The sequence below is a fragment of the Miscanthus floridulus genome, chromosome 13, assembly GCF_019320115.1.
Source record: "Miscanthus floridulus cultivar M001 chromosome 13, ASM1932011v1, whole genome shotgun sequence".
Taxonomy (NCBI): Eukaryota; Viridiplantae; Streptophyta; class Magnoliopsida; order Poales; family Poaceae; genus Miscanthus; species Miscanthus floridulus.
The window spans coordinates 26,724,093-26,735,479 of NC_089592.1; the positions used below are offsets into that span (position 1 = coordinate 26,724,093).

General features: G+C 44.5%; 1 pseudogene; it reads left to right on the forward strand.

The window, feature by feature from the left end:
* The first annotated feature begins 7,828 nt into the window (after window positions 1-7,828).
* LOC136499631 (uncharacterized) lies at window positions 7,829-10,524 on the forward strand (annotated as a pseudogene).
* The last annotated feature ends 863 nt before the right edge of the window (window positions 10,525-11,387 follow it).

Here is an 11,387-nt window from a genome sequence, read left to right on the forward strand (position 1 = left end):
TGAAGATGGCCGAGCCTTAACCCCACTGTTTGGTGGCCTTGGCAATGCTTTAAAAAGCGTGCACGACACTAGTTTCGGCCGTTCGACCTTTGGCCGCGGTCACCACGTGTCTCAGCGCACTCTGGCCGGGTCTGGCCGTGCCGTGGCCTGGCCCGCCGGCTGAGCACCTGGCTGAGCTGAGTCACCATCATCGCGCTGTCATCCCTGCTCGCTTGGTTGCCCTCCCTGCCGTGTGGCCAACCCTATGAGTTCACGTGCGTGCGCTGTCCGCTGTGTCTCTTGGGGACGAGCCCGACGCCGCAGTCGCTGTCGTTTGGCCGACATGGCGTTTGTCCTTGCTGTTCGCTCCACCGACCGCGCTTAAGTCCTAGGGCATGCACCAAGTCGTCGTGACTGTGTCATTGGCCCGGCCGCTGTTGCGACTGGACTACTCCCTGCCCTTCCTGTTCACCCCGTCCCGCTAGCCAACGGCGGTGAGCTCTGTTCGAGCTTGTCCGTTTCAATTCAAGTGCATCGTGTCGAGACTCCGCTCGCATGTGTGTACCTGCTTGCATCGCTCCACAACCGTGACCCCTCGCTTTAATTGCTGGCTCGCTGTGTGTTTTTCACTCGGCCGCACCACGCCATGGCCGTTGCCTTCTCCCTCCTATGTGGCAGCAAGTTTGTAGCTCTTTTCCTCACACCTGTGTGTATCTTGGGAAGCTAGCTAGGCGCCCTACTGCACTGGACCTCAGCCAAGCATCGATGGCCACCAATTTAGCATCTCCGCGTTGTCCGTCAGTTCGCAGCTGGAACAGAGCACGATTGGGGGTAAACTCTTATCCCTCTGTGGGGTTCCAATTAGTTGTTCATATGAGCTCACATTGATCCCCTCATGATGTTGCTCGTCCCCGTTTGGCCAACGACCCCTCCGTTGGTGACATGACATGATGGTGCCAAGCGGGAGCGCGCACAGCCTATCGGTGCGCACGTGGTCGGCTACCTTGCCGAGCCTTGCGACCTTGACCGGCCCCTCCCACACATTTCTAGTGAGGTCCTTCTGCTTTTGTGGTAGTCAATTTGTCTATCTAGGCTTTGCACTCGCCGGGGCGCTCTCGTCGCCGCCGATGAGCTCGGTTTAGAGGCCTTTCTGGGGCTGGGCCGATAGGGAGTGGTGCTAGTACATCTAAGGCTTCTAGCAGGCTAGCAGTAACTTAAGAAGAGATGTTTGGTGATGCAGCGCAACCGGAAGGGCTGTTGTCGCCGGCGTCGACGTAACCATGGCCGTACCTCGCCACGGCACACGTCCCCGCTGTGGTGCCGCACCGTTTGGTGTGCGAAATGCCTTGGTCGGTTGATCTTGATGTGTGTAGTCATTTGGTAGTGTTCCTTGTCATCGGTGGGGGCCATATATGTTGGCGTTTGGCCAGAGTTGCGCGGTCTCTGTAAGTCCGGCCAGGGACCTTTGATTTTCAGAATTCGAATAACTCTAGGGTTCCTGGTATAAAGCTCTTGACTCAATTGAATAGTGCTATCGGTAGCTTCGCGAATAGAAAAGAAAACAAGGACCTTTTAGCAAAATGCTAGCACCCGCGCTGGGTTCCGTCTTGGGGAATTGCTGGGTCGGCCTGTTGCTGCATCGTGCTAGGCCGGTTTGTTGCGCCGAGCTGGGCCGGCTGGTTGCCGAAGCGTCCGGGCCGCTCGCGCCTGCGCGCGCCCGCCCCGCGTTGGGCCGCGCCTACCCCGCCTGGGTTGCTTTGGCTGCTGGTCCACGTGAGCTGGGCCGTTTCGGGCCCAAGGGTCCTTTCTTCTTTCTTTGGTATTTTGTTAATGTTAATATTTGGCTGAATGTTTGGAAATTCGTAGTAAATAATAGAAAAGTCATAAAAATGACAAACCAATTTTGTTAGTCTCCTAAAATCATGATCTACCTGTTAGTATAGTTTGTTCACATAGTTTGATAATATTCATGGAAGCTATATAATTAATTTAAGGTACTCAATATTGTAAAACATAAACTTGCAGGAGTTTCCATGATAATGGGTAATATTGTTGAATCTGAGTAGGCCCGTAGCAATGTTAGGTACTCGTGGTCATTTTTGTAGCTCCAGAATAATCAGTTTGCTAGGTAGCTAATGATGCTCTATTTTGAAGAAGGATTAAATCGATAGAATGAAATAAAGAAACATCTTGGTTTATATAACTAAAATAATTGTTGGGAAACGACGCCTTATTCGACAACATGGATACGTAGACCAACGATTAGAGCTATCTCGTTAGCTTGTGAGGCATGATCGGATTTCTAAGCGTTTCGGCTGTCGTTAATTAATTACATCTTTGCATTGCATCGCATGCATATCATATAGGTACGATGATGGATCAACGGATCGATCGAAGGATGATTGGGAATCCGAAGATGGTGTAATGGTATTCTCTTCAGGAGATGATGCAATGGGCTTTCTATCTAGATGATTGTGGATGATCTAAAGATGCAGATACTAACTTTTTAATATATATCTTACCTAGGCAAGCCCCAGTGCATAACCCCTACTTTTCTGCAGTTTAAATTATATTTGTGCATTAAGTTTTAAGGAGTTGAATGAAACCCACTTGCATATATATCTTTATCCTATGAGTCTTACTAGTGTGACAGGATTGTGTAGATTGCTATGCTACAGGACCCTAGTAGAAGTCGAGTGATTGTCTGTCACTCGTGAGATATAGGAAATATATTACTATATGATTATCACTTGGAATATATAAAATGGTGGAAAGGAAAAATGGTGACCGGGCAGGGATATGGTTTGGGTATTGGTGGGCGTAAGAGGTTGTGTCGCCGTGGACACGGGGCATTGCTTGGTTACACTGTTTTCCCTGTCTGGTCGGTTAAGGACCGATCGTTGCATAAGATTCTAGGCAAGTCACAGACTTATTATCCTGAGCACATACTTGTGTATGGGCGCTTGGAAGGCTTGTTGCTCTCTTGTCGCGGATCCAGCTCTTTCCGAACCGACTGTCAGGGTTTTATTTTGGTGGAGGAGGTCCTTGCACCGCACTGAGTTCGGGACTCAGGGGCGGGGGCTTGGAGTCCTAGTTTGGACGGGACCTAGACACCCAGGACAGGAGAGTGATGGGTTGGTCTTGCTTGTGCCTAGGGTACAAGCGGGGCATGTGTTTTTAGGGTACCCAGCTAGGGGCATTGATTCGTGAATCGCCAAGAAATTTGGTACGGCTTGCCTATGGTTTAGCATCATAGTAAGTACTAAAAGACGAAAGATGGAGGATGGAAAAAGGAACTCTAATTGCTTACCACCTGCTTGAAAGTAGCACAGGTGCTTACATGGAATGGTTAGTTAATGAACCAATACGGCTATTATTAAAAATCGAATATAAGGACGCACACTTAGTAATGCTTTCTGCAAATGCAATAAACCCATAAGCCAAATAGCCTTGCATATCCTTGGAGTCTTTTCTTTTCTCCCATCGGGTAAGTCTTGCTGAGTACAATTGAGTACTCAGGGTTTTATTCCCCCTGTTGTAGGTGACAGGCGGATGCTAGAGCTGACTCTTGTGTGTGGATTCCTCCTAGTGGGCTCAGCGAGGATTTTCTTACGCTGCGATCGTAGTTGTTATTTATAACTCTCACCAAATGTTTTTATAAATGAAAGTTCATAACCTGTTGTTGTAGTTTATTTATCCATACTTCATCATGTCATGATTAGATATTCATTTCCGCTGTAATACTGATCACATGTTTATATTCCGCTGTTCAATTAAATTGTTATAACTCTGATAATATGATTTCATTCTGCTGTTATATTAATAAATATTATACTATGATGTTGTATTAAAAGTGATGTAAGAAATGGTTAAGAATGATGTAAGCGTTATTCTCTCATTTGTGATCCTGATGGCGAAAATGTGGATTTTTGGGTTCTCCCCTAGGGTGTGCTCGACGGAACCAAGTAATTTAGTATTCTCCTTTGGGTGCTTAGTGTCTAATGAAAGACAAGCACTCCTGGGTGGCATTAGATTAGGCGGCTCTGCCATAATAACCTTAAACAACAAATAGCGGAAAGACAACTTTCGAGTGAAGACTCCAATTCCACAGGGATAACTGACTGGTTGATCACAAGCCTGATTCCTCTAAACTCTAGCAATCTGGTACCCATCCGGGATTTTTCCAAAGATTTAAAAAGTAAAGCAAATGTAAGTACATGTTGTACCCAACAAATATAACATGGGGTTCATGAGGCTCAAAAGGCTGACACTGGTTTAACTGCAATTAGTTTTTAATGAGTCATCTTTTAGTAATTGGGTGGCAATAAGTTTATTCACAAGCCTATATTAACACATGATCAGGTAAACATGAATAATAAATAGCATAAATAATTAACCATTAATGAGCATCTTTATCATCCATATCATCAGTGTTCATCATCTATTTCATAAGGGTTCCAAGGTTGCTCGTGACCATGAGCATGGCTCATATACCAGTTTTACACTCTGCAGAGGTTGTACACTTTCACTGTGAGTCATGATTTACCCTTTCGCCTGAGGTGATTAGCCTCTTGACCCACTACCTAGGAAGGTCGACAGGGTTCACTAATAAGCCTTTCAAAGGTTTGTCTAACAAGTTAATGCCATTAGATTCACTCGGCAAACAGATGTAGAGCCCCCCTTCCCGATGACTCAATGACGCGCATCCTATACACAAGAGGACAGATGCCGCACTATATCCGATTCGTCAAGCCATTCTTACACCAATAAAGGTAACCACTAACAAGCTAGAAAAGGTCCTCATACTGAACTAAAGTTAGAGCCATGTAGCCCTCACAACTATACTGTAAGTCCCGGATAATCACTTACAGATAAGTCCTTAGGGAGAGGAATCTAGAGCACCATAAAAATAACCCAATGCTCTAGCCCCCTTGTTCCATGTTGCTAAAAAACATCTTTTAGTGTTTATTTCATATACCATTAGTCAAGTTACAAAATCATGGTCTTTAATTGAGCACTAGCATCATACTACCCAATGCAATACCCCATAGGTAACAAAGCATAAGGTAACAAAGCACTAGAAAATCCTTAGTGGCAGTCAAGGTAGACACATGCAGTATGAATTAAATGACTAAAGGTGTATAGGACAACAAGGAAGATCCCATGCTATACTTGCCTTAAAACACCGATCCTTCGGTAAGCTTTAATCTTCAACGTTCTTCTTCTTCTTCTTCTTCTTCTTCTTGATCACCACGTATATCTCACCGACTGGACGTAATCGTAGAACACCACACAAACATCCATACACATACATGCATAGCATACAATTACATCTATATTAGAACAATACACCAATCATAGAAAAATAAGTAAAATAGTTTGAAACATGATTCTACGCATCGCTACGAACACACAGTCGCGAGAGGCATGCTAATCGGAGCTACGGTTTGAAAGAAACAGCTACCAAATGATCTACTCATAAGAGAAATATAAAACTATAAGCTTTATGTGTTTTAACTATATAAAAGCTTATATAAATTGAATTAAGTCAAATTTAGATTTGAATCATAAAACTAAAGTAAAATAAATCATATTTTATTTATAAAATCCAGTTGCATAATTATTATTCAAGTTAGAGTTTAAACCATGAAATTCTAGAAATAGTGACATGATAAACATTGTTACTACCGCGTAGATCTCGTTGTAATGAATCTAGCGCAACTTGAACAGGTCAAATCGGAGCTAAAACGTAGAAGATATGAATTAAACAAGATTTCCTTTAATAAAATAATAGATTAAATCTAACCTCAAATTTTAAAAGTTGAAAACATATCTAACAGTGGTATGAACATGTAGACAACGTAAATACGAACCTAACGCAATTTGAATGGGTCAAATCGGAGTTAAAACGGAGAAGATATGGCCTAATAAAGATAGTGGCAATTTTGTAATTAGATGGATTTTGATTTTCGAGTTTAAAATAAATAAAAATCAGATTTTAAACCGGCCGAGGACTGCGGGCACTATTTAAAGAAAAGGCAGGGGTCCTTTTGAAAGAAACCAGGGACAACGGGTTGAGATCCAAATAATTATAAGGGCCTTTTTACAAAAACGACAGCCGAAGGGGTACGGGCTAATCTGAGCTGTTGGATCCAAGATGGATGGCTCGGATTAGATTAGAGGGGGAGGGAGAGATGCCGGCCGAAACAGAGGGCCGCGCGGCGGTGCTCCATTGACAGCGGCGAGCACCTCGCCGGAATCCCACCGGGAGCGAGCTTCCAAACTCCAAACTCAACGGGAAAAGCACAGTGAGGTAGAGAAGAAGACGTTGAACTCGTCCATGAGGTCAGAGAGGGACGCGAGGCACCAGGGCGGCTTAGGACTTGCTCGAGAGGCTCGGGAAGTTCGGTGTAGCTTCGGCGAGCGCACACACACAATAGGGAGCAAGAGAGAGGGACATGCAACTTTCTTACCTTGATGTGAGGCTCGGCAAACAGCTCGGAGCGGCGGCGAAGCTGCGGAACAGCGGACCGAAATAGCGGCGGCGGCGCTAGGGTTGCGGCGTGCGGCAAAGCTAGAGCGAGGCGGCGGCTTCGACATGACTGGATGGAGGCGGCGGACACGGGGCTCGGCTTTTATGAGGCGGGGCGGCGTGGGGTGCACGGCACGACGCGAAGACGAGGCGAGCGCGGACTCTCGAACGGCGTCGTGACTAGCTTGACTCGAGCTAGAGGAAGGAGACGTTTGATAGGTGGTGTCGCGTCGTCAGCGAGAGAGAGCGCGGGGTCGGGCTGTCAGACGAACAAAGGGGGAGAGGAGGCGGGGACTCGGTCTACGTGGGGTTGGGCCGGCGCGCTGGGCCGAAGGAGAGGAGGAGAGCGGTGACGCGGCGCTGGGCTGCCAGCTGGGCCGCGGGAGCGGAAGGGAGCACTTGGGCTGGTTGCTGTGAAAGGGAAACTAGGCCGGCAGGGAGTGAGGGGAAGGAGAGTGCCCGAGGTGGAGCAGGCCATGGGCCAGGAACCGAGAAGGAGAGGGGAAGTAAAAGAAATTCTTTTTTAATTTCTCAAACCCAATTTTCAAATCCAAATTCATTCCAAATTTAAATCCTTTTGAAGTTTTGATCAAACTCAATCATCACAAAATAAATATGCAGCTGCATGTATGCACAAACATGTTGCTACCTTATGATAAATTTTAAATTAATGAAAAATTTTAGGGAAAATTGGATCCTTACCATCAAAAGAACGCATCTTTAGATATATACCATTAAAAGATTCAATTTTAGATATCTAACATCAAAAGGTTACAACGTTACAGCTATATACCATTTGTTACTGTTCCGTTACTTTGCACGTTGGTTTGACTAGTTCATTTTTTACCATGTTCTAATTTTGCCCTTGGAAAAGAAAGAACGCATCTTCTTAGTTCGTACTGGTGCCGCTTCGTCGTCTCCTGCGGTCTTCGGCTCTTCATGGAGAAAAACAAGCGCCGCGGCACACTCCCTGCCGCCGTCGCAGCACACTCCCTGCCGCCGTCGCGCTCCCGACGACGTGCTCCCCGGCGGAGAGTGCTTCCACACACCTCCACAGCACTGCTCCCCGCGACGCATCTCCCAGCAGCCGCGGCTTTCCCGGCGGTGTGCTCCCCAGCGTCGACTACCTCCTCACCTCCCCAGTTGTGCTCTTGGCGACGCACCCTAGCGTCGACTGCCTCATCTATGCCTCCCTAGCAGTGGGTATTCTCATCATCATCTTCTTCTTCTTCTTCCTGCTATTTTTTTGTTGTTGTTCTAAACCCTAAATTTCCCCTTTCTTACAATGCTGAAAAATCGACCTGAAAATTGAGTTGTATGGATCCTGCTAAGGTTCCAGAAGGGTAACGACCTCTTTCTCTCCTTCCAAAACTCTGAAATTTGCAGCTATTATCACCTTAGGGTTTGGTAGTACAGTGAGCACATGACATAGGACTTTGCAAAGGGAATAAAATTAGTGATGCTAGAATTGTTGCTGGTTGATGTTGCAGGATTGATCCAAAGAGTGCGTGTAGAGTAGAGATCAATGTCAATGGTTACTTCACTGTGCGGGGTGGTAGAAAGGAGTATAATCGGGGCAGGACAGTAAGCTGGGTTGTTGATTCAAAAAAGTACACAATCATTGATCTGGAGAAAGATATTGCTCCGTATTTTACATGGGGCAGCGATCAACAGGCCAACTTCTGGGTTGTAATGGGGAATACTATGACATCCAAGTTGTCTTTAGATGTTCAGCTTCTTGATTTGTTAAGGGCATCAGAAATAGTGAAATTGTTTATGGTAGTGGGTACACGCGAGCAAAATATTATAGAGGAGGAGATGCCTGCTGCAGTTCACATAGGAGATGATGTGATTCCTACTGCAATGAACATAGGAGAGGAGGTGAACCCTGCTGCAGTTGATAGTGATTTGGATGTACTAGATGGAGGGTTTACACGGGCAGAAGCACCTCAATATGGGGAAACAATAGGAGGGCCACAAATGCCCGAAGAGGAAGAGAAGGAGCATTTCATGACTGTTGGGTGTGATCCTACTGGAGATGATCCGGCTGGAGCAGATGAGGAGTGGAGGTATTTCAAGACTATTCCAGATGATGAGGTGCAGAAAAGAAAGAGGGCAAGAACTATTCCGGAAATTAGAGAATTTGATACTGAAACTGTTCTTGATGATGAGGCTACCATTCGTAATGATTTTTTTGTGCCTCATACATCACATGATAAGGAGAATCCAATCATTAAGGTGGGAGACACATTTATTGATAAGGATGCTTTTGTTTACAATATCAAACAATATGCCATCAAAAATCAATTTGAGACTAGGCTTGAACATAGTGACAAAGAAAGGTATAGAGCAAGGTGTGCAGATAATAATTGCAATTGGAGAGTGTATGCAAAGAAACTACATGGCATCAACACATTCATGGTGGTCAAGCTCTTCGGATTCGATGAGCACACTTGTCCCAATACAAGTAGTGGACGAGAGGCTTCAACAGCTTGGATATCTGAAAAGCTGAAAGATATTGTAAAGGAGGATCCCACTCTGCCTGCAAAGAAATTACAGAGAAGATTGGAGAAACACTACGATATTGAATTGTCATATTTTAAAATGTGGTCTGGAAAGAAGTCTGCAATGGATGATCTTCATGGTACTTGGGAGGACACCTTTGACATGCTATGGAGGTTCAAAGCAGCACTTGAAGAATGTTGCCCGGGAAGCATTGTTGAGATTGATTGCAAGAAGATTAATGGAGAAATGTACTTCTCAAGGATGTTTGTAGCAATTAGAGCATGTATTGATGGATTTCTCGCTGGTTGCAGGCCATACCTTGGGTTGATTCCACTCACCTAACTGGGAAGTATAAAGGGCAGCTAGCTGCAGCAACTGCAGTTGATGGACATAACTGGATGTATCCAGTTGCATATGGGATCTTTGGAAAAGAGACAAATTCCAATTGGACATGGTTCATGGCGCAGCTAAAAAGAGCAGTTGGAACACCCCCTGGGTTAACAATCCACACTGATGCATGTAAGGGGCTAGCATATGCTGTCAACAAAGTCTTTAAAGGTGACGCAGAGCATCGGGAATGTTTTAGGCACCTCATGGCTAATTTTAGAAAAAAATTCAAGGGTGACGTGCTCAAGTTTATGTGGCCTTGTGCATGGGCATGTACAGATCGTAGGTATGATACACTAATGGAGAAAATTGCAACAGCTAGTCCTAAAGCAATTCCCTTTCTAAATACACATCATAAGCTGAAATGGAGCAGGTCCAAATTCTCCAAAGAATGCAAGGTTGATTATGTGAACAATAACATCTCAGAATGTTTCAACAATTGGATTAAAGATGACAAAGACCTTCCAGTTGCCGATCTGATGGATAAGATAAGGGAGAAAATAATGGGGAAGATTTACACAAGGCAAGTGATTGCTAGTAGACTGGAAGGATATATCCTTCCAAGTGTGTTACATGAGTTGAACATGAAGAGTCGTGGACTGCACTATGAAATCCAGAAGAGTGGTGCAATGTCAGGTGAGATATCAGGAATAACTAAAGAGGGGAACAGTTGGAGAGTTGTTGTTGACATCCAGCAAAGAACTTGTGGTTGTGGACAATGGCAGATTTCTGGAAAACCCTGCACTCATGCAATAGCTCTATTTGGAAAAGTAAGGCAGCTTAACATTGAAAACTTTGTGGATGACTACTATTCACTAGAGAGGTTCAAGGCAGCCTACCACTTTGTGGTCACCCCAATGGGTGACAAGACTCAATGGCCAAAATTTGATCCTGGGTTTAAAATGATTCCTCCAAAGCTAGAAAGACCTGCTGGTAGACCAAGGAAGAAAAGAATTAAGGCTAGTGGAGAGGCAGGGAAAAGAGGCCCATATCAATGCAAAAGGTGTTTTCAGTTTGAACACATAGAGAAAGGTTGTAATGCTACTCAAGCTGAATTAGAACAAGAGCTTCCACCACCTCGTCCAAAAAATTCCAAAAGAAAAAGGTATTGTAAATTGTAAATTTGTAATATAAATGGTTGATACATGCTGAAATATGTTCCCAGCCTAACTTGTTTTGTGCCTCCTAGAAAATCCAAGTCTGAAATTGAGTCATCTGCTAATGATCCACAAGTGACTCCCAGACCAAGTGCAACAACAGCTAGCCCAGGTCCTATAACAAGAAGCATGTCTTCTCTTTCTCCAACTAGCCCAGGTCCTACAACAAGAAGCATGTCTTCTCTTTCTCCAACTAGTTCGTGTCCAAGAAGGATGGCATCCATCTCACCAGGAGGAATTAATAGGAGGATTATTATTAGCTAGAAAATGGTTGTGTTGAGTGTGTCAACACATGGCTGTGTTAAGTGTGGACATGGTTGCGTTGGTTGTGGTCTTTTGTGCAGCTCCATAGGTCTAACTTTTGCTGGAGCATCAACATGGCTGTGTTGGCTATGGTCTTTTGTGAACTCCATGAGTCTAACTTTTGTTGCCAACTACAAAAATCTGGTTGTATGCAACATACTGTTATATTATTGAAATGACAGCCATATGAGATAATGGCCTTTTGTTAATACCACTCAAAAGTTGTGTTTATATGTTGCTGAGATGTTGTGTTTGTATCCTACTGAATTTTATTTACACATGCTCTCCTAGACTGCAGCAAGATGACCCCTAATATGCAAGGGCAAAATGGTCAGATATAACTTGGAGTTAACAGAACTAGTGAGCTACCAATGTCAGTCATGTTTTAATGGTACATATCTAAAACTGAATCTTTTGATGGTATATATCTAAAAATGCGTTCTTTTGATGGTAAGGATCCAATTTTCTCAAATTTTTATTTTCCTATGTTTTCATGAGCACATAAATTCCAAATTAAATCATTT